Here is a 25258-nt window from a genome sequence, read left to right as displayed (position 1 = left end):
TGCGCTGGCCCCTGAATTCTTAGTACGAAAGGGCGTGTCGGGACCCAAGGCTGCCTGAGGCTGGGCTCCTTGTGCGCTCGAAAATCCCCCAGATGCCGAGCGCGGGTTCTTTCTCTTCTCCAGGACTTCGATGGGAAAACGTGCGGCTTGGTGCAGATGCATCCGTCCGCAGGGATATCCCGCCCCCACCTGCTTTGAAGGATGCCTGTCAGTGACCATTCATGCCCTGGGTACTGAGGGTGGCAGGTAAGAGATCCACCCTGAGCAAGGATGCCAAGAGCCAGAGAAAGCTCACAAAAGGTAGACCGTGTCCCCATCCTCCCCCCACCCCTTTCCCAATCCCGGGAGAATTTTCAGGAACTTCTTGGAGTAACCTTCAAGGCTCCCTGTCCCCCAAACTTGTGTAACTTGTGTATATGGACGTTCTACTCATCTCTGCTTTGCTCATGCCACAGACACTCGGGGACTCTGATGGCTAAGGGGGCATCAGGGCACAGCTGGGGTAGGACACACTTCGGCTCCCTGCCAAGGTGACTCGGGAAGTGAGGGTTTGGCATTGCCCAGAGGAGGAGCCCAAATGGCTTTGTGTGAAACTCCCCAAGGACGTGGGCAGCGGGAGTTTGAAGCTAAATCCTTTTCGGAGCCATGAACCCAGAGACAGCTGTACAAATAGTTGCTGCTTTTAATTAAACCTAACTTCGCTGCTTCCTTGACTCAGCAGAAAAGACTGGGAAATTTACGCTTTGATAGACTGGAAACTATTGGTGTGTGATTACATTTTATATATATTTTTAAAAAGCAGCACACAGTTGAGAAGAATGGTATGGAGGAGTGTTACAGAGTAGCCTGGTGGCGGCTTTCTTCCTTCATGGGAAACCATTGAACATAACTCCATCACACAAATGAGGCAGGTAACAAGGGTGCAGGAACATGACAGACACTGGACCCTCCCCACCTGGAGGGTGGGATTTCCTCCTTCCTTTAGAAGAGAGTGTCCCGCACCCCAGCCCCGCTCAGCGTGGTAGAGTGAGAACTGGAGAGGGCTTTGTGTGGGAAAGCTGCCCCAGTGAGTCTATTAGTCTAAAGGGCGGTCATCAGAGATATGGGGTGGAATTCGGGGTCCTTTAAGGTTTCTTCAACTCTAGGATAACATGACCCCATATAATCCTCCCAACTCTCCAGTGAAGGTTCCTTCTAGTTCCCAGTGTTTTCTTCGCCTATGAAAACAAATCTGAATGCCAAGGTAAAGAAAACCTTTCTTAAATAAAAATGAGTATGTTCACACTAATTATAACTAAGTAAAAATGCATGTCTGTGCATTGACAGGAAATTACTTTGGAGGGAAGTAAATAGTTTGAAGTTGATTAGATTCTCTAGATGAAGTTACTTAAGTTCATGAGAAAAAAAATAGAAAAATCCTTCTTTGAGTGAGTGTGTGTGTGTGTGTGTGTGTGTTTTAATCCTCGAATATTGAAATACACTAGGTTTAGCAGAGACTAACCAGCAAAAACTAACCACTAATTTTCACAGAGCATGTCAGATCTCCTGGGGTGCTCCTCTTTCCAGATAAGCAGGAAATCCAGTTTCGTGGGCTAACTCTTCCACTATCAAATGGCTGACTGCAAAACCTTCTTGACAGATGGAATTCCAGCCAACAGCAGAATTGAAATCACTAGACTCAGCCTGACCTGAGGCCCCACTGTTCTACATCCCAGGCTGACTTTGAGACCTTTGAGACCAACTGAACTTTAGGGAATATGAGAGAAGGGGCCAGAGAACCATGGGGCTTCTGGGATGGTACATGTTGCTTCAATCATTGTCTGAGTTTCCTCCTATCTTTTAGAGAGCCCTGGACTATGTAGCTTCTCAAAGGTTGTCTGTCCCAGCCATGGACAACATTTTACTTTGCCATGACCTTGGAATGGCTGATGTTCCAAAGCTGGAGATATGAGTGAGGCTCTAAGTGAGGAAAAGCACTCATAAGCTATTGAGACAGGTCAATAGCACAGTAGATCTGCCCTTGATCTGAACATCTCCAAAGTTAATCATGCTGGGCTACCAGATCAAGTACTGAATTACACACTCCCTACTCACTATACTGACAGGTCAAGGCCATAGTGTAATAGAGGGCACACTCGAAAGGATGAAGTCTTGGACACCTGATATTTTTGCTTCACAGTATCTATTTCATTATTTTATGGAAACACACCCTCATTTACCAGTAGATACTCCTCCTCCTCCTCCATGTTTGGTCCATATAGTCAGGGGGAAGGAAGCTGTCCCGCTGCAGAAGTGGACTGGGGCATCTGAGCCCGGGGCCAATCACACATCACATTCTCATTGTGAATGGTCAGGAAGAGACACATGACCCACGAGGAGCCAATACGACAATAATATTTAGGATGCTTTGAGCTGAATGTACTGTATAAAATAAAATAATGGAACTAGAAGAAAGTGTGGGCCAAACAATGAATTCCTTTCTAACAAGAAAACTTAATACAAAGTCATTTAATTGAGAAGAATGTTGTCTCCAATCACAAGACTTAATGGTAGGAAGGCTCCAGGGCTGATTAAGCTCTAGGAGTGTCAGATCTCTAGGCATGCTCCTCTTTCCACAGACCCTGGAAATCCAATCTCATGCAGCAAAGCCACTATCAGGTGGCTGACTGCAATGACCACTTCTGGTGGTGAAACTAAGACATTTTAAGCTCCAGAGCTTCTGTAGCCCTCCTGTGAGTCCGAGGGTCAAGAGGGCCAACAGTGAAGAGAGAAAAGGAAGAGATTTATAGAGAGAAGCCAGTGGTCTTACAACACCATCCAAGACCTATGTTTAGCAGCACAAAAAAATAGCTCCACCTCTGAGCTTTTCAGTTATACACACCACCAAAAACTCTTTTTGCTTGAGCCACTTTGGGTTGAGTGTATGGCTTCTTGCAACAGAAAGCTACAACTAAAGCAAACTGCTTGACTATACCGAGTGCAGAAATGTTGTTAATGGAGTGATCTGTGACCTAGTGCCTCTCGGGCAAGACAGCCCTAAAAGGTCCCTCTGGCCATTTCCAGCAACACTTCTGCAATTCACCTAAACTTTCACCTAAAGTTTAGGTGAATTGCAGAATTCAACAACTGTGGAAAAACCTCTCTAAGCAACTCTGGTCTTTCCTGACAATTGATGGGAGCATTATTAAGTGGGCAACAGAAGTACTCATGACCTTGGGTAATGTGGGATGAAAACTCCAGAAAGTGAGAAGCAGTGTTAGTAAACTGATAGAGTGTGGTTAGAGAAACAAGTATTCTGGCCCTTCTGTGAATCTAGAGGTTCTTTTCCTCTGGATTCTTTCCTTTTTCCTCCTTTTATTATCTCTTTTGTTTGAGTGTAGTTGACCCACAACATGACATTAGTTTCAAGTGTACAATGTAGCGATTCAGCATCTCTTCACTTTGTGCTGAGCTCACCCCAAGTGTAGCAAGATATGAACTTGTGCTGGAATCCTGAGGAAGCCTGGCCCAGCGGGAACAGAAGGGGGAAATGGGAAAGGGTGCCGCCCTGTGAAGCCTTCCTCAAAGGACTCGGCAGAGCCTAGATACATTTGAGCCCTCCTTATATACTTTGGCGCTTTTCTCCAAAAGGGATCCAAGAGAATTCCAGCAATGGAGCTGTTAACCTTCAGCACACCCTGGCAAAGTTCATAGGCGGGAGCAAAACAAAACATGTCCAAAGAGACCAAAGAGTTATTATTTTTGAATGAAAATTATGGTTGAGGAGAAACAGATGCTAAAGAGATAGACCAAGATCTGAAAATGTTCTGTGAAAAAGAAAACAACGGCACTGAAAAGATGGAAGCCCAAAGAAGAAAGAGCAAAAAAGATCAAATTGCCTTTTTAAACATACAATTGTGACGTTCAAATATGCCAGGTCATAAAAATGCACATGCAATTCCAGCTTTGGCCTAAACATTTGATTTTCAGAAGAAAAAAAAAAAATGCAGTCCTGCCACGAAACCTCTGAATTGCCAAAAACAATTGTTTACATAGGGCAATGTGTTTTAGGGACATCATATACGCACCGCTTGCCCAGACCCTATTAAACTGGTGAAGCTAAGTGAGGCTCAGTACAACTAAGCGTAGAAAAATAGACCAGTGAAGTAAAGGGAGGGAAAAGAGAAGTTTGAAATGTTGGAGCTCACCTGCCTGTTCCAACATAATTTAATGTGCAATTCACCTCAACACAAAATGCAGTTCTTTCTGGACGTGTGAATCATTTCACTTGGTTTAATTTATTTTCAGGAGGAATCCTTGATGTTGGCAGAAAAAAGTCAAGAAAGGGACTTTAAAAGAACTAATAGGATTTTTCCTAATTTCTTGTAGCTTTGGTGGATGATTTCATGTTGAAGAATGAGGGGGTAGCAGGGATTTTCCTGCTGCCTACGCATAATCTCAACAAGACAACCTTGCTGGGTTTTCCCCTCAATTTCTGATTACAAAATGTAACCCCTGAAGATTATCCTTCCCCTTGGAGGGAAGAATTTAAAAGCTGCTTAATTTCCTGAACTTTTGCGGGTTTTTTCATCTCAGTAGGGAAAAAAAAATTTGATTACCTCATCACTTCCCATGACTGCCCTCATATTTTCAAGTTCTAGAAGGTACTCTCTTAATATGATTGAAAGAAATTCTTGACTTGGGTTAATACATTTAAAATAAAAACAAACAATTCCTTTCCTTATATTTATCTTCATTCCCTTTTGCACTTTTTTCCTTTAAGAAATTTTCTGCTCTTCTTCCCCGTTTTCTCTTCTGTCAGGCTTTATGGTGGAACAGACCTTGGGGTTTTATCCATCCTCTCATTTCCTCCTCTCTCTCTTCTATTTTTCCAGAATTTTTTTCCTAAGAAAAATGAGAAAAGGGGGCAGGGACAAGGGATTTTGGAGGCACATGGTTCTTCTGTGTAGCAAGATTACTATGCTTATGTTTCCGTGAAGTCAAAACTTCTTACTGGGACTTTTGGTCTAGTTTCCAACTCTTAAACCCTGCGTGCGGCAAGGGGGAGCTTATGCAGTTTTGGGAACTGGCTTAGTGCCTTCCCACATTGGCTCTCTGCGTTAGGAAAACAAGAGAGCCGACAGATCTACTTGTTTTATTTGTTTGGTCATTTCAGTCCTTTTGTTTCAAAATATTATTGAGAATAGTCAGAAGAGTTGAAATAAGGTAAAAGACATTTTAAAAATAAAGATTTGTTGAGCATGATTGAAGTGATCTATTTTTCCTCCTTGGAGGAAAAGGATACAAACTATTTTAAAACTTAAGTTTACATAAAAATACGACTGCATATTTCAGCACAAAGAATTTTATATCTTAATTCTCATCATCTGGGTTTTTTTGTTCTTTTTTTTTTTTTACTATTCACTGTTCGTTATCAAGTGGGGTCTTATAGATGGGAATCTGACCATAAAACGCAAATGGTCCATAGAAATGATCAAATTTCAAGCATTTGTTCAAAAAACATCATACGTAAATTTTATTTCATCTGTACTTCCCATTTGAAAATTGAAACCACTTTCAATGGGATCTTTAATGCCTCTGTTCAAATATCTAAGCTTATTCAGGCCTAAATTATAGACTTTGATAGATCATTCATAGAAAATGGTAGATAATCTGTTAAAGCAGTGAAGGATTTTTTTTTTTTTAAGATTTTACTTATTTATTTGACAGAGAGAGAGACAGTAAGAGAGGGAACACAAGCAGGGGGAGTGGGAGAAGGAGAAGCAGGCTTTCCGCCAAGCAGGGAGCCTGATGTGGGGCTTGATCCCAGGCACCTGGGGTCATGACCTGAGCCAAAGGCAGATGCTCAGTGACTTGAGCCATCCACGTGTCCCCAGTGAAGCATTTCTTAATGTCCTATTCATTTCAGCTAAGAATAAAATCTTATGCTTTCCAGGTAAATGTTAATTTTAATACATGATTCCATTTTACAAAGACTTAGATTTAAAGTCAGCATCAAATATAAAATGCATGTGAGGGGTTGCCTGGCTGGTTCAGTTGGGAGAGCATGTGACTCTTGATCTCAGGGTCGTGAGTTCAAGGCCCATGGGCACAGAGCTTATTTAAAATGCATATCAGGGGCGCCTGGGTGGCTTGGTGGGTTGGGCCACTGCCTTCGGCTCGGGTCATGATCTCAGGGTCCTGGGATCGAGTTCCGCATCGGGCTCTCTGCTCGGCAGGGAGCCTGCTTCCTCCTCTCTCTCTGCCTGACTCTCTGCCTACTTGTAATCTCTCTCTGTCAAATAAATAAATAAAATCTTTAAAATGCATATCATGGACAAAAAGTATACCTTAAAGTATCTTATTTTATTTATCACAATTTACACTACACTTCAAAGTAAAACTTTTGTTAGCTTTCTTAAATTTCCATGCTAATATTTAAATTACCAAATTTCACAGGGAAGCAATATAGCATGGAAGCTAACAGATTGGGCTCTGGTGGATGATAGAAACATCTGCCTGGGGAATTCAAGAAATCAACTTAAAAACTGTAAGAACAGAGAAAAGTTTACTTCAGGTGTTTGTAGTCAACATGCAAAAACTGATTAGCTTTCCATATACCACAATAACTGACTAGAAATGTCAGGGGCAAGTTGGTCCAATCTATAATAACTACAAACCTACAAAATAGCTGGGAATACAGTAAATATGAACATGTTCAAGACTTATGTAAAAACTATAGATAAAAAAATTATTAAAAACTGTAAAAGGAGGGATATCTGGGTAGCTCACCTGCTCAAGCCTCTTACTCTTGATTTCAGCTCAGGTCATGCTCTAGGGGTCATGGGATCCAGCCCCGCATCCAGCCCCATGCTCAGCAGGGAATCTGCTTGAGGATTCTTCCTCTCCCCCGGCCCCTCCCCCCTTTCTCTCTAAAGTAAAATAAATAAATCTTTTTAAATAACTGTAAAAGAAGATCTAAATAAATGGAGACAAATACTCCCTTTCTGATTGAATAGTTCAAATTTATAAAGCTATTGATTTTCTCTAAATTATTCAATACAATCCCAGTAAAACCTCAATAGGATTTTGATGAAAGTAAACAAGCTCATTCTCAAGCTCATCTAGAAGAGAAAGTGTCAAAATAGCTAAGAAAATTTTGAAATAAGAACAATTAGGGGATGTCTGGATGGCTCAGTCTGTTAAGTGTCTGCCTTCAGCTCAGGTCATGATCTTGGGAACCTGGGATTGAGTCCTGAATTGGGTTCCTTGCTCAGTGGGGAGTCTGCGTCTCCCTCTTCCTCTACCCCTCCCCCAATCATGCGCAGCCCTGCACCCACTCTCCCACTCTCCTTCTCTCTCAAATAAATAAATAAAATCTTTAAAAAAAAAAAAAAAAGAACAAATAGGAAGGACTTTATCATGTATCAAAGTGTGCTCTAAGCTATACTCATTTTAAAAGTGTGATAATGTAAGAAACAAAATGGAGGATCATAGGGGAAGAGAGAAAGGAAAAAATAAAACAAAACTAAAAAAGGGAGACAAAGCTTTATGACTCTTGATCATAGGAAACAAACAGAGGGTTGTTGAAGGGGGGGTGTGGAGGGATGGGGTTAACTGTGGGATAGACATTAAGGAGGGCATGTGATATAAGAAACTCTGAATACATTATATGTTAATTAATTGAATTTAAATTTAAAAAGGTTTTTGAAAAAGTGTGATAATGGTACTAAAATGGACAAATAGTCAAGAGTCAGAACCAGGGCTACACATATGGAAAGGGCCTTCAGCAGAAGCAGGAAACTGATTTATGTGAGAGAGGAAGGACTTCCAGAGGAAGGACTTCCAGAGGAAGATTTTGGCACAGCCTTCCTGGAGCTCTGTTCTCAGCTCCAAGATCCTTACCGCTAGTGCTGAGTGCTCATAAATATATACAAGATACAGGATATACACATCACAAAGGAAAAATAGATTTTATTATATAAAATTATGAAACTTTTATTTGATGAAAGACCATAAATAACATTTAAAACTAGTGCAGTCTGAGAAAATATACTCGCAGCATAAAAAAAAAGCACAAAGGATCAATTACGAACTTATAGAAAACAATTCTACAAGTTTTAATGATACGGATTTTGATCAAATATAGGCAAAAGGTACAGAGAAAATCAATGGTCTAATAAACATAGGAAAAGATAGTCAACCTCACTAGCTCTCAGGAAAATGTAGGTGAATTAACATTTGAGATAGGGCTTCCTACTCCTCAACCCCTGGACTGGCAGAAATAAAAACGAATTCATATACACGTGGCCAACAATGTCAGACAACGGCTTGTTTCATATGCTATTAGCAGGATATATAAATCAGTCCTTTTGGAGAATAATTTCTATCCTGCAGAAATAGTCACATGTGAGCACAGTTGTACATAGAGGAAAAACGCAAATAACTGAAATGCCTGTCTCTAGGGTAATGGATAAATAAAGTCATGGGACACCAAGATAGTACATACCCCTGTTACAAAGAAAGCTCATACAAAAAATAGGCACAGCTGTAGTCATTAACATGGAAAGGAGCAAGCCACCATACATTCACCTGACAAATAGTAACACTGATTGAGTATCTCAGCTGGTCAGGTACTGTTGTAGATTTGGGGATATAGACATGAGTAAAACAGACCACATTCCTCCCTCGAGCAGTTTATATTCTAATGCCAGTTTGACAATAAAATCAACAAGTAAATTGAATTGATGATGCTCAGTAAGTGTTGTGAAGAAAAATAAAGCATGGTGTGTCATTTTTTAACTTCATTTAGCTGTAGAAGAAAACCCAGTTAGCTGAGGCTTAAACAAATAAGGATTTACTGATCACGTAAAACAGAAATTCGTCTGAGGGAGAGGGAAGCTGGGGGTAGCTTACCAAAGAATGAAGCTCTTTTTAGCTTTCTGCTCTAACATCTTCCATCTGTGGTTTCTGTCCTCTTGGTTAAAAAAGGCTACAAAAAGGCTACTGGTCACTCTAGGTCAGCATTCCAGGCTGGGGACTATTTTTCTTTTTTTAGTAAGCTCTACACCCAACATGGAACTTGAATCTCTTAACCTGAGATCAAGAGTCATTCCCGTGAGAATGAATATGAGTGAAATTAGATAGTATTTGTTTTTCTCTGACCAACTTACTTTACTTAGCATTCTACTCTCTAGCTCCATCCATTTGTTGCAAACGGCAAGATTTCATTCTCTTTATGACTGAATTATATTCCATTATATATATATAATACATTATATGTATTTATATTATATATATCATTATATACATATATATTATTTATAATAACCAAATTATAGAAGGAGCTATTGTAAATAACTGCTGCTATAAAATAAGGGTGCATGTATCTCTTTGAATTCGTGTTTTTTTGCATTTTGGGGGGGTAAATCCCGATAGCATGATTACTGGATCATAGGGTAGTTCTACTTTTAATTTTTTGAGGAACCTCCATACTGTTTTCAACAGTGGCTGCACCAGTTTGCATTCCCAACAGTGCAAGAGGGTTCCTTTTTTACCACATCCTCACCAACACTCATTCTTTTTTTTTTTTTTTCTTAAAGATTTTATTTATTTGACAGAGAGAGAAAGCACACAAGCAGGAGGAGTGGCAGACAGAGGGAGAGGGAGAAGGAGAAGCAGGCTTCCCACTAGCAGGGAGCCTGATGTGGGGCTCAGTCCCAGGACCAGGGATCATGACCTGAGTGGAAGGCAGATGCTTAGCAGTCTGAGTCACCCAGGAGCTCCACCAACCCTCATTCTTTTTTGTGTTTTTGATTTTAGCCATTCTGACGCCTGTGAGGTGATATCCCATTGTAGTTTTGACTTTCGTTTCCCTGATGATGAGTGATGTTGAGCATCTTTTCATGTGTCTGTTGGCCATCTGTGTGTCTTCTTTGGAGAAATGTCTGTTCATTTCTTCTGCCGATTTTTAAATTAGATTATTAGTTTTTTGTGGTGGTGAGTTGTATAACTTCTTTATATATTTTGAATACTAAACCTTTATCAGATATGTCATTTACATATATCTTCTCCCATTCTATAGGTTGCCTTTTAGTTTTGTTGATTGTTTCCTTTGCCTTGCAAAAGTTTTTTTTTTTTTTTGATGTAGTACCAATAGTTTATTTTTGCTTCTATAATTCCGTTGCCCCAGGAGACCTATCTAGAAAAGTGTTACTATAGTCAATGTCAGAGAAATTATTGTTGGAATTTTTATGATTTCAGGCCTCACATTTAGGTCTTTAATCCATTTTGAGGTTTTTTTTGTTTTTGTTTTTTGTTTTTTTTAATGTACAGTATAAGGAAGTAGTCCAGTTTCATTCTTTTGCATGTGGCTGCTCAGTTTTCCCAAGACCATTTGTGGAACAGATTACCTTGTTCCCATTCCATATTCTTTCTTGCTTTGTCAAAGATAAATTGACATATAATTGTGGGTTTGTTTCTGGGTTTTCTATTTTGTTCTACTGATCTATGTGTCTGTTTTTGTGCCAGTACCATACTGTTTTGATTACCATAGCTTTGTAATATAACCTGAAATCTGGAATTGTGATGTCTCCAACTTTGCTTTTCTTTTTTCAAAATTGCCTTGGCTATTCAGGGCTTTTGTGGTTCTATATACATTTTAGAATTCTTTCTTCTAGTTCCATTGAAAAATGCTATTATTATTTTGATAGGGATTGTGTTAAATATATAGATTGCTTTGGGTACTGTGGACATTTTAGCAATATTTGTTCTTCCAATCCATGATTATGGAGTGTCTTTCTATTTGTTTGTGTCATCTTCAATTTCTTTCATCAGTATTTATAGTTTTCAGAATACAGATGTTTCTCCTCTTTGGTTAGGTTTATTCTTAGGCATCTGATTATTTTTGGTGCTATTGTAAATGGGATTGTTTTCTTAATTTCCCCTTCTGCTGTTTCATTATTACTATATAAAATGCAACAGATTTCTGTATGTTGATTTTATATCCTGTGACTTTACTGAATTCATTAATCAGTTCTAGTAGTTTTTTGGGAGGGTCATTAGGGTTTTCTATACATAGTATCCTGTCATCTACAAATTGTGAAATTGTTTTACTTCTTCCTTACTGATTTGGATATGTTGGTGTTCCCATTTTAAAATTTTTGAGGGAACTCCATACCATAAAAACAATTTTTAAAAAATATAAACAAAGTCTGAAGTGAGACACATATTAATTTAGGCCCAAAACATCCATTACCAGCTGTGTAGATTGAAGAATTTATTTATACTCTGTGATCTAAGTTCCTCATCTGCAAACTGGGAATAATATTAGTATTGTATGAATTAAATAAGAAAAAAAATACATAAAACACTTAGTACACAAAGCAATCTCTGAATTCTTTCTTATTTTGTTGTCTCTTTTTTCCTCTCATAACTTTTTTTTAATATTTTATTTATTTACTTGACAGAGAGAGAGAAGTCACAAGCAGGCAGAGAGGCAGGCAGAGAGAGGGGGAAGCAGGCTTCCTGCTGAGCAGAAAGCCCATTTCAGGGCTCTATCCCAGGACCCTGAGATCACGACCTGAGCTGAAGGCAGAGGCTTAACCCATTGAGCCACCCAGGTGCCCCCCCACCCATAACTTTATTACTGCACTCTTTATAGTGGCTTCTTTCCATCAGATATGCTTATTATTTTTCACTGCTCAAAAATTCCATCTTCCCTCAGTCCAGCTTCCTTCCTTCCTCCACTTCTTGAAAGCCCTGCCTATCCTTCCTGTGCTTCCCCCCTCACACCTAACTCCATCCCCATGCTTCAGTGATCTGCCTGCCAGCCTTTCTCCACTCCAGAAATGGGCCCTTCCCAAGGTCCTGTCATCTTCCCTTTGTCAATTCAGTGGCCACTTTTTGGTCTCTTAACCTTTCTGTTCTTGGAAAGCTTTCTTCTCATGGCTTCTGCTGCCTTGTCTATGGATGCTCTCCCAAGTCTCAGGCCAGGCCTTCCCAGACTTCCTTGTGGGATCCTTTGTCTCTTTGGCCCTTAAATGTCAGTCTTCTTCTGGCTTCAGTCTTTGGCCCCCTTGTCTCTTGGCTCCAATAGTACAACATCTCCTCAAAGAGTTCCTTCCCTGAACACTGGGTCTAAAACACAGAGAATGACTCTGTGTTTTATTGTTGTGTTTACCTATATATTTTCTACCCCCAGAATATCCCCCTCTGGATTATAGCTCAGTGAGCAAAAAACCTGCATTTTTGGTGCTTTTCCCCCAGTGCTGATAGTGAATGACCAGTTTGATGAATGAGTGAACTCTGCATATTCTTCCTGAGCCATTGCTTTATTTCAAGCATTACCTACCACTTTCATGAAAATGACATCCCCCAATAAGATGGACTTCGTTCTCTCTAAAGCTCTGTGGACACATGACAATTTGCTATGAGACATGGGATATATCCCTTGGGTATATCATAATCACTTAAAACTCGTCTTATTCAGGACTGGCCTAATTTTCTTCACTCTTTCTCCTATGTTCCCAGCTCCTCTTCCAGTGTCCCAGACAAAAAACTAGGTGTTATCCTTGACTCCTCCCTGTCCTTCACCTTCTCCATGATATCAAGGACTGTGATTGGTCCATCTACCTCTGAAATATCTCTATAGCCAACCCACTTCTCTCCACCCACTACCTACAGCCTACTCTAAACCATCATCACCTTCTGACATCTGGATGGCTACTATTTTCTCCTGTTTTCTCAGCTTCTGTTGTTACTACCAGTTAACTCATCTGCAGTAGGGCACCAGTATTCTGGATCATTCTAAAATACAAATCCAATAAAGACAAATTCCTACTTTAAAAAAAAAATGTTCACTAGCTTCTCATTACCCTGAAAGTGAAGTATGAACACCGTGAATAGCTTGTAAGATCTTCATGAACTTGTCCCTATTCAATTTCCAGCATTGTATCTCTTTCTGCCTCTCTTACCTATTACACCGTGGCCACTTAGTGTCACATCCACACTCAGTTCCTCGGACGCAATATACTTTTTCTTGTCACTGGAGCTCTTCCCATGCTGTTCTTTCCCCCATTCATATCCTGTGCTGTTCTTTTTGTCAGGTTCAGGGAGCCATTCCCTTCCTAGTTTAACTTCTTTTTCATCAATGCTTACCTTAAGTATTATTACTTCCAGGACACATTCTCTCACCTTCTAAGGATGGCTTATTGTCTCTTCCATATGGTCTCAAAAACCCTTACCATAACATTATGCTAGTTAAACACTGAAACAAGTAAATTTCAAATATTCAATCATTTAACAAAATTGCATTTTATTTCTTGCATGAATGACAGACCAATGAAGATGCTCCTGGTCCGTGGGGACAAGGAAGAAGGGCACTCACTATGCACTCTGTGTGCTGGTGAAAGTAACAACTGTGGGGACTTTAACACTCCCAGTCACTTTGAAAGCTTCACAGGGATATGGTGCAGATTTCAATCTCAGGGACATTGGCGTTGCATTTTAGTCCTCTAGAGGTAGGAAGTGCTTTCAATTATGAAATTCTAGCTCTAACCTAAAATTTTAGTCTATGTTGTGGTTTCAAAGACATGGCTAAATATTTTGCCTCAGATAAGATATTGGGTATTATGTGGCTTGAGGAGGTATCAATCAGAGAAAAGTAATAGTCAAAAAGTCAACATCACTTCTGACTTTTCCAGTGCCCTGAGTTCTTATAAGGCCTTTAGTCCAGTTATATCTCTGCAACTCATCACATGTGACACCTTTAACAGCTAATTAGCTCTTTGGTCTTCATTTTCCCCATTTGCAGCAGTTACATTTATAATTTCCAATACCTCTGCAAGTTCTGATTCTCAATTTTTTTTTATTTATTCATTCTTTTTTTCATTTACTTAACAACTATCATTGAATGTCTACTATGTATAAGGCACTGTTCTGGATATAGCAGTGAACAAAAAAAAAAATCCATACTTCTTGGAACTTATATTCTATGAATTTCCTTCTTCATCATTAACAAAATATAAATTATGACTCAACATTATGCAATTTTATGATGCCTTAGTTGACTGTGACTTGTATTTCTTGATTTTTCTGTATCTAAAATGAATCCTCAATTGATAATATCCTGGGTTAGTAGGGTATGGAAAGAGGAATGAGTAGTATCAGCCTATAGGTAGGATGTAAATTGAGTTAGCCATTTTTGAGGATGGTTTGGAGATTATCTACCAGAATTTTAAATGCACATGTATTTTGACCCAGCAATTCCCTCTGTGAGGGACTTCTTTTGGAAATAATCACACAATGTTTATAAAAATGTATCACTAGTAATATGTTTTACTTATAATATCAGAGTATGTTGTCAAAAACACACATTTGGAGATCCACTAAATATCTGTATTTAGATAAATAGATAAATATATTATAGCATACTATACTAAGAAATACACTAAAATCATTAAAAAGAATGATACAGTGCTAACATGGAAGAATAACCAAGGCATATTTTGTTTGATAAAAACTCACAGAACTTATATACAATGATCCCAATTATAATTTTTAAATTCTACAAGAAGATATGTATCGATTGCTACTTCTGCTAATAGCAAAAGAGTAAACTGGTTATATGAACCCTCTCTTCAAATAAAAATTACACAAATAGGATAAAAATAAAAAATTAAGACAGTCAGACATCCAAAAGTGGACCGAAGTTGCAGGCAAGTTCAAATTTAAAATTTCAATTAGGAAGGGTAAGAATTATGAGGTTGTGGTTTTCTAGTCCAAGGGTACTGCCCAATCCCGGTGTCTATGGCTGCAGAAAATTATGGGAAAAAAACCCCACATCTTTATAGGTAAATATGCCAGAGATAAGACTGAGGGATGGAAAAGCAGATGGAAAATTAAAGGGGAAATCTTAGCAGTAAGAGAGGAAAAGAAAAAATGAAATTCAAAGTGTGAATATAAACTCTTCCTAAACCCATTATGGCTGAAATCTACAGATATTGGAGGAGATCTTGGGGATCTAATAAATAAGCATGCAGAATTATACCTACTCCTGACAGATAAAATTACATTAAAAGACTATCTAATAACCAAAATATGGATGTCAGAGGGCTTTGAAATGCTGAGGGGGGAAAATGTCAACTTAAGAATTCTGTATCTGGGCACCTGGGTGGCTCAGCTGTTTAAGTGGCTGACTCTTGGTTTTGGTTCAAGTCATGGTCTCAGAATCCTGAGCACACCCCACGTCAGTTTCCACACTCATTGGGGAGTCTGCCTGTGGGTTCTCTCTTTCCCTCTGCTACTGCAGACACCCCCACTCCTGTTCATTCTTTCTCTCTCTCTCTCTCAAATGAATAAATAAAATGTAAAAAGGAAAAAAAAAAGAGGGATGGCAAGTGAAAATATACTGTTGTTAAGATTCCTATACTGTACCTGAGTCCGGTCAATATTAATTCTAAGTAGCCAAGATTATGTTAAATATTATAATATATAGGTAAAAAAAATAAAAATAAAACAAAGGGTTATGGCTAGGAAACAATAAAAGTGGAATACTACAAAATATCTGATCTTAAAATAAAAATGAAGAAAGAATAGAGAAACAAAAACATAGATGAGGCAAAAGAACAAATTCAAAATTCAAAAGAACGAATTCAAAATACAAGCACTATACCATTATACCACTGCAGATTCTACAAATATTTAAAATATATTAAGAAATGATTATGAACAACTTTAGGCCAACAATTTCAACAACTTAGATAAAATGGATGAATTCCTTGAAAGACACAAACTACCAAGTGCGTAGGAAGAAACAGATAACCTGATTAAAGTATTTAAAAAATTAACATATATTTCCTACAGAAAATTTATCCATAAACAAAACTCCTTGTTCCAGTAGTATAGTCCATGTAATGATTAAGGAAGCTATAGTACCAATTCTACACAAATTCTTCCAGAAAATAAAAAAGTACAGAATACTTTCTAATACATTCTATGAGGCAAGTATTATCCTGATAACAAAACCTGGCAAAGATATTACAGGAAAACTGCAGACCATGTCTTTCATAAATAAACCTCAAAATTCTAATAAAAATTTTAGCAATATAAAATTACATAAAAATTATAACACATCATAGTCAATTGATATTTATTCAGAAATGCAAGGTTGATTGAATATTTAAAAATCATTGAGTGAAACATACCAGGTTACCAGACTAAAAAAAGAAAACTATATGACTGTATCAATAGATACAGAAAAGGCATTTGACAATATCTGGCATCCATTCTTGATAAAATTTGCAGCAAACTAAGAGTGGAAAGGAATTTCCTCAATCTGAAAAAGTGCATCCTTGAAAAAATTACAGCTACACCATACTAACCATAAAAGACTGAATGTGTTCTCACTAAGATTTGAGATAAGGAAAGGATATCCACAATTGCCACTTCTATTCTATATTGTTCTAAAAGATCCTGGCCAGTGTCAACATGGCAAGAAACCTAAATTATGCATCTAGATTGGAAAGGAAAAAAGTAAAACTATCATTCTTTTTACAATCAACATGATCAACTATGTAGAAAATCCAATGGGAACCTATAAAAAAAAATCACTAGAACATGAATATAGCATGTTGACAGGAAAGAAGTCAATATTCAATAATCAATTGTATTTCTATACATTAGCCATAAATAATTAGAAATTGAAACTTTAAAAGAAGTGTCATTTCTAATACAACAAAAAGCAAGAAATAATTAGGGATAATTAACAAAATGCACATTAACAAAATAATTGCATCACTTGTATGCTGAAAATGATAAAACATTGGTCAAGGAAATTAAAGAAGATTCAAATAAATGGAGAGACATACCATGTTCATTGACTGAAAGCATTAAATGTTATTAATTTATCAACTCATCCTAAATGGATATACAGATTCAACACAATCTCATTCAGAATTTCAGCAGGCTTTTTTTGTATAAATTGAAAAACTGACACTGAAATCTATATGGAAATGCAAAGGCCTAAAATAGTCAAAACAACTTAGAAGAAGAGTAAATTTGATTTCAAGACTTTTTGTAAATCACAGTAGTCAAGAAGGTGTGATGTTAGAATAAGTTAGGCAAATAGATCAATGAAGCAATAGAGTACAAAAGTAGAATGACCCATATAATCAATTGATTTTGGACAAAATTGTTGAAGTAATTAAGTGGGGAAAGAAAATCATTTTAACAAATGGTGCTGAAATACCTGCAAAGGATTTAACATAGTGAGAATTAATTCTGAAAAAGAAGAATGAAACTAGAGAACTTCTATGTAAATATATTTCAGGTAGTTTTTTTGACAAAAATCTATCAACGGGGAAAAGAAAGTCTTTTCTTAAAAAAAAAAAAAGATATATTTATTTATTTTAGGGAGAGAGCACGCTCTCATACTCCTTTAAGGAGGGGAAGGGGCAAAGGGGGCAGGAGAGGGAAAGAGAATCCAACAGACTCCCAGATGAGCACAGAGTCCAAAGCAGGGCTAAGTCTCATGACTCTGAGATCATGACCTGAGCTGATACCAAGAGGCAGACACTCAACCACCTGAGCCACCCAGGCGCCCCAAAGAAAGTCTTTTTTAATAAAGGAAAGTGCTAGAAAAAAAAAAACTAATATCTATATTTTAAAAATAAACTTCAACCCCCATCTCACTCTGTAGAAGAAAATTAATTTAAGATGGATCATAGCCTTAAATATAAGCAATATGTAATTATACAGCTTCTAGAAAAAGATATTCTTAGAGAGGGCTCCAAAAACCCTAACAATAATAGTAAAAATATTGCTAAGTTGGACTTCGTAGAAATTAAATATTCTGCTATTCAAGAGCCATTACTGAGAAAATGAATAGGTAAGTCACAGACTGGAGAAAATTTTTACAATTAACATTAATATATTAATATGTAAATATATATTAATATATAAATAAATATATATATACACATATTAATAATTGAGAAAATCCCATTTTTAAAATAGACACAAAATTTGAACAGACAGTTCACAAAAAAATTAATAGCCGACAAGCACAAGAAAAGTAGCTGAACATCGTCAGTCATCTGGAAAAGGCAAATTAAAACCACAATGTGCTACAATTTCACACTCACTAGAATGGCTTAAAAAAAAAAAAGGAAGATTGGCAATAACAAATGTAGGGAGCATATGGAGCAGTTGAAACTCTCATACATTGCTCGTGGAAACGTAAAAAACGTACAAGCAACTTGGAGAACTATTTGGCAGCTTCTTATAAAATTAAACATACATGTCCCCTATGACTCAGCAGTTACATTCCTAGGTACTTACCAAGAGAAATGCAAACACATTTTAACTAAAGGACTTGTAAAAGAATATTCATAGCATTCTTATTCACGATAGCCAAAAGCTGAAAAAACACACATGTCAATCAACTGGGAGAGTAGATAAACAAACTGTGATATATTCAGGGAATAAAATACTTCTCAAGAAAAAAAAAAGTTTAAAACTATTGATAATTGCAAAATATGCCTAAGTCTTACAGATATTAATCTGATTGCAGCAAATGAACAAAAAAGAACACTTACTGTTGGTGAGAAAATTTTGGCTCCATGACCTTGATCGTGTTGTTATGCTTGTGAATACATTACATTACTTGGCAAAGGGACTTTGCAGGTGCAATTGAGGTCACTCATCAGTTGACTGTAAAATAGGGAGATTATTCAGGAGGCCCAGTTAATCATATGAGCCCTTAAAAGCGGAGGCTGAAGGGGAAGTCAAAGAGATTCAAGGCTTGAGAGGAACTCAGATTGGTTTGAAGCTGGAGGGTTCCATGTGAAAAGTGTGAGAAGGAAATTGATTCTACCAACAACCAGTGTTTGGAAGAGGATCCTGAGCCCCATACGAGAATTCCCCCAGGCCAACACCTTTATTTTGGCCTTGTGAGACTCTGAGCAGAGAATTGAGCCATGCAGTGACAGATTTTTTTAACCTATAAGAACTGTGAGATGATAAATGTCTGCTGTTTTAAGCTGCTAAATTTGTGGCAAAGTTTTACACAAAAATAGGTAGAACTAACACCCTGGATAATTTCATTTACTTTAATTACTAGAACAGCAAAACTAATCTACGATAATAAAAGTCACAAAATAGTTGCATTTAAAAGGAGAGGAACAACTCAAAGGGGCACAAGGAAAATCTCTGGGGTAATAGAAATGTTCTATATGTTGTTTTACATGGTAATTATATGGTTTATGAAATCATCAAAACTCATTAAACTTTATATCTTCATCAACAACAAAGAAATACAATGCCCACTAGAATGGCAAAAAACAAAAACAAAAAAACAAAAAAAAAACCCACAAAAACAAAAAAAAAACAAAAACACGAAACCAAACATACAAAGAACTGACTATAAGTGTTGGCAAGTATGTGGAGCATTGCTGTTGAGAGTATAAAATGGTACAACCAATTTGGAGAATGTTTGGCAAATTCTCATAAAGTTAAAGATACATTCTCCCCATAACCTAGCAATTCCACTCACAGGAATTTATCTAAGAAAACTGAAAGCTATGCCCACACAAAGATTTGCCCAACAGTGTTCAAAGCAGTCTAATCCATGATAGCCCAAAATTGAAAAAAATAACCTAATGTCCACCAGTGGGAGAATGGCAAAACAATTTGTAAAATTTGTAGTATATCCATACCATGAGTTCAATATCTACTCAGCGGCAAAAAGGGAGTGGTATGACAACATGGATGAATCTTTAAAATGGTATATGGGAGCAAAATAATTTCTGCACAGAAGAATGAATACTGTTGATTCAATTTTTGTGAAGTCTATGAGCAGTAAAAACTAGCTATGGTGATAAAAATCAGATAATGGTTGCCTCTGGGTTTGGGAGATGGGTAATGTATTGGGAAGGACCAGGAAGAAACTTCTGGGTGATGGAAGTATTCTCTATTTTATTTTGGATAATGATGACACAGGAGGAAGTAATGAACAATTGTTAGACTAATAGCATAATGTATACGCTTGTCAAACCACTAAATTGTACACGTGAAATAATGTAACATTGTGTGTTATCTATACTCAAATTAACACCACCACCAAAATTATTAGACTGAATATTTAAATTCTGTGCACTATGTATATACACACATATATGTATATATATATATATAATTGTATCTCATTAAAAATAATATTGTATCTCATTAAAACTTTAAAAAATCCCAAGGAGGCAAGGAAATTATTTATTTCATTAGAATTTACTCTCAGTGTAGTTCATTGAGTGCCTACTATTTGCCAGCCCTATGCTAAGCCTTCACACTGGAAGGCCATTTTGTTGTGAGATTCTTTGTCCTGTTGTCTGACAAATGTGCTTCAAACCAGACATATTGCCTTCCTTAAGGACAAATTTTATACTCTCAAACAGGTCATTCTTATATCACTAGTGGAAAGCTACATATTATAATTATACTACCAACCTGAAGCATTTGTATTCCCCAGCCACTACAGTATGAAACAAAATGTAGCTTATTTTCATAGGAATAGAAATTGTATATCTGAGAAATGATTTAATTTAATGTTCTGAGTCGGACCAAACTGTATGGATGTGTAAGCTTTGAGATTAAAGTGAAGAAAGATAACGAGATTTATATTCCTTTTGCCATTTTTACTCTGGCAAGTTGTCTGCCATGGATTACGTACTAACCACTCCCACCCTTGCTGATACCATCCAAGCGGTTTTTAATATTATATTGTGGTGATTGTTGTAAAGATTTGAAAGTTTGATGGAGATGAGGGGGATTATTATAGAAACATAAAGTTTACCTAAAAATTCCATTTTGCAGCATGTAGAGGATTTTGCTTCAAAATCTAAAGCAGATCCCTAAAGGAGGAATACAAATGAGTAATAAACATATGACAGAAGTTAAGGTATTCTAATAATAAAAGGAAAATAAATTGTAAATTCGATGCCATGTTTTTACCTCTCAAATTATCACCTTTTTAAAAGTGACATTATCTGGATTTGGCTGGGATGTACTGGGGTTGCTAGTGGAAATATAAAGTGGTACAGTTTTTGAGGGGCAATGGGGCCTATGTATCCAACCGTACAAAGGCAGGTGGCCCTCCCTTGTTCATGCTGTTGTGCTTAACTGAAACTTAATCACATGAGAACCATATAAAGAGTGTCTGTATTGCTTTAGATACAAAAATCCCAACTCCCAAGAACCTATTTTTAGAGATAAGGAGGGATACATGGAAAGATTAACTATATTTATTGGGACATTATTTATAATAAAAAATGGGAAATAATTCACAATAATTCAACAATAGGGAATTGGTTGGACAAATTATGCTGTTCCCATATAGTGGAATGCTACACTTCTGTAAAAATCATGTTTTCAAACAACAGCCAAAGACATTTGGAAATGCTTAGGATATAATATTCAATAAAAAAGCAGGATGCAAAAATTATATACAGAGTGATCTCAATTTTATGTTCATCTTTGCAATCGTGCTCCCAAGGAATATACACACATGATACTATTTTAAATTGAACCAAAATGTTAAGAAGGCTTTTTCTGAGTCATGAGATTATGGGTAATCTGTAATTTTTCTTATAAATTTCTATGCTTCACCAATCTTTGTAATGAAGCTATACACTTTATGATACATTTTAAAAATCTGGGACTATATAGAGTAAAATTTAAAGTTTCTACCCTACGTCCCTATAGAGAGGTGACTATCCAACCATTTTCTGGGTTCTTGCGTATGCATAAAGTGTCTATCCATATTTTAAAAGTGACTTCATTGGGGTATAAGTCACACACAATAAACTGCATCTATTTAAATCATACAGTTTAGTGAATTTGACAGTTGTGTCTCCCTATTAAACTGGCACTGTAATCGAAACATAAAACATTCCTATCACACCCAAATTTTTTTCATGTCCCATTGCAACCCAATGGTCCCTCCACTAATTATATTTTTTACCATAGATTTTCTTTTTCTTAAACTTTATATACATGAAATTATATAGTATGTATTCCTTTGCATTTAGTTTATTTTACTCATCATTTTGGTTTTGAGATTTGTCTGTGTGGTTGTAAATATAAGCAGTCCTCTTTTCTTTGTGGAGTGGTATCTAATTGCATAGATACACTACATTCTGTTTATGGATTCACCTGCTGAAACATTGGGGTTATTTCTTGGTTTTGACTAATACAGAAAGCTCTGCTATTACCATTTGTGTCTAATATTTGTGTGGACATATGTTTTTATTTTCCTGGGTACACACCTAGGAGTATGTATTAGTCTGAGTTCTCCAGAGTAAAAAGAAACAATTAAATAGCTAGATAGCTCAATAGACAAATCTATAGATAAATTTATAGATCTGTATATGTATATATCATACAGACATATATGTATACACATACATTATACATATATGTATATGCATAATACAAATGTGTATATGTGTAACATATATGCATAATATGTATATGTATAATACATAACAAAGTGATCTGTGACACTGAGATCTGAGACAAAGATATACTTCATCTATCTTCATGCCAGAACTACTGTTTTGATTAATGCAGCTTCATCCTCAGCTTTGAAATAAAGAAGTGCCAATTCTCCAACTCTGTTCTTCTTTTTCAAAGTTATTTTGGCTATTTTAGCCTCTTTGCAATCCTATACACACTTATTATTTTTTTTTCCTATATGCATTTTAGAATTAGCTTGTGATTTCTGACAAAAGAGCCTTTGGGATTTCAGTTGGGATTGTGATGAATCCATAGATCGGTTGGAGACTATGGCATCTTAATATTAAATCTTTCATCCATGAACCTGGTTTCAGTATTTATCTATCTTAAAGTATCAAATGCTGCTTATATATATGATATATAATATATATACATAAAATATAGATAAATTTTATATGATTTATTAGTAAACACAAATATTACATATCTGTGATATATAATAGATATAGATATATAGATATAGATATAATATATAGATACCTAATATGTAGATAATATATTAATAAATTTATATTTAGATATCAGCAGTGGGTACACACATTGTTAAAACTACTAGACACTGTTGAAATATAGAGCAAATTTTATGTTGATGTTTTTTCTTTTCTCTTCACTACTTAAAAATGTTACTCTACTATCTTCTGGCCTCCAATTTTCTTTCTAAAGAAAAGCAGTCATCATTCTTACGGATATTCTGAATGTAACATGTATTTTTTTCCTTGGGACATTTTTAGGGTTTTCTTTCCACTTTTGGTTTTCAACAGTTTGACTGTGATGTGCCTGCATGTGTGTTTTCTTGTATTAGGGAAGACTTGATGTACCCCTGGGGGATATTCTTCAGTTCTCCTGCCCTGCCCCCAACTCTCCCTGTGCTACTCCCACACACTCAGAGCAGGCTGAGAGGGTGCAGACTGTTCTGGGAACCCTGTGAATCTCATCCATGATCACCAACCACATATAATCACTGACGGTGTGTTTAAAAGTAGCCTGGTCTCTTCCTTCCTTTTCTATGACGCTTCTAAACTGTCCTAGAGATGAAAGCAGTTGTAGGACTCCTCTTCCAGAAAGTACTTGATTCTTTCTAAAATTTAGTCAATTGAGTTGTCTTTGCCTCATGATTTCTCTGATAGGTATAAAAACAGTAAACAAAAACAGCAACAAATCCAGCTGTGATTTTGTAGCATTCCTCGCTATTCTCCTTTTCAAGATAAGAATGACAGACTTGTAACTTACGGTGTCTTATATAGAAATTAACTCTTACCCTCCCAGTAGATATGCATTGTCCTCAGATTGTGTACTTGTCACAGGGTTACGTGAAACACACACACACACACACACACACACACACACATACACTCCTTTTAAATGTGGCTAAAGAATGCTTGAAAACCTCAAAGTTCAAAATCCATATTAAATGTGAAGGAGCTTAAACTTTCCTTAGTCTTCAAAAATGCCCTCTAGGATCTCCCATATTTGTGATGGACTTCGTATAACATAAATGCTTATTGAGTGCCTACTATGTGTTAGGGACCATCTCAGGGCCTGGAGTTGTGGGATAAAAGTCCCATGGAGCTTATATTATAGTGGACTTCTAGAAAAACAAAAGGATCATGATTTAGAGGAGAGAACTCCCATAACGTGCAAGTTCACCATGGTTTAACATTTGAAACAGCTATTTCAGGAGCCAAATTATTAAGGATAATTTGTTCCAGATCTCTGCTGAAATAAACAATGCTTCTGAGTTCTGTAGAGATGTGTTGCCAGCGGGGAGCCGCCTGATTCTATCAGTTTCTAGACATCTTTCAGCAAAGTCAGAGCTCCGCATGGAAAGCTGAGCATTCAGGGCCTCTGTGCTATTCAGCCATGCCCTGGGGTCACAGGCTAATAAGGGGATTACACTCTTCTCTGGGTGTAATTTTTTTCATTGGTGACAGATTTGATGTGGATAATAATGCTCACTTAATAAGCAATCCAGTGTAATTTAACAGAAGTTATGAATATAAGTTAAAATGAATCTTCATCTTCGTTGTGTCTATGCACAGAAGAACAGTGAGCAAAGAGCTAACCTAGAAATAGTTACACCCTGAATTATGTCATTGCATTCATTTATTCTACTTAAACTTCTGAGACTATGAAAAGTGGAAAAATGCATTTCATGATTTGGGTATGCGCTTTTTTTTTTTAAGATTTTATTTATTTATGTGACAGACAGAGATCACAGGGAGGCAGAGACGCAGGCAGAGAGAGAGGAAGGGAAGAAGGCTCCCTGCAGAGCAGAGAGCCCGATGTGGGACTCAATCCCAGGACCCTGAGGTCATGATCTGAGGCTTTAGCCCACTGAACCACCCAGGTGCCCCTTGGGTATGCTCTTAATAACTTAAGTCAAATGATGGTACTAGTCACCAAACATCAGAAGACATGAAATCATGTTTACCCTTTAGTTTATCGACTAAAGTGTGTTCAGCAAACTTTCTCTGATGTTACAGATTGTGAATAGTTTAGGTTTTGTACACTGTCCAGTCTCTGCCATAACTACTCAGCTCCGCTGTTGTAGTGCAAAAGCAGCTATAGACAATAGGTAAATAAACGAGCATGGTTGTGTTCTAATAAAACTTTATTTACAAAAACAGGCAATGGGCTGGATTTGGCCTGTGTCCCAACCGTTGAACAGAAGAGTTGACAGCATTGGAGTTAGAGTTAGAATCTCCAGAAGAAA

The 25258-nt window shown here is 37.0% G+C and overlaps 1 long non-coding RNA gene across 1 annotated transcript in view; it reads left to right on the top strand.

Moving 5' to 3' along the window:
• LOC122907844 overlaps window positions 1-25258 on the top strand; it is a 25880-nt gene extending 622 nt beyond the window's left edge. Inside the window, exons 2-3 of the long non-coding RNA XR_006384762.1 lie at window positions 124-246; window positions 25173-25258. This is a non-coding gene — a long non-coding RNA (uncharacterized LOC122907844). The remainder of the gene's footprint in view (window positions 1-123; window positions 247-25172) is intronic.

This window comes from Neovison vison, chromosome 5 (assembly GCF_020171115.1).
Source record: "Neovison vison isolate M4711 chromosome 5, ASM_NN_V1, whole genome shotgun sequence".
NCBI lineage: Eukaryota > Metazoa > Chordata > Mammalia > Carnivora > Mustelidae > Neogale > Neogale vison.
The sequence above is the reverse complement of the archived record's forward strand: the minus strand, read 5'-3'. Positions and strand labels throughout refer to the sequence as shown.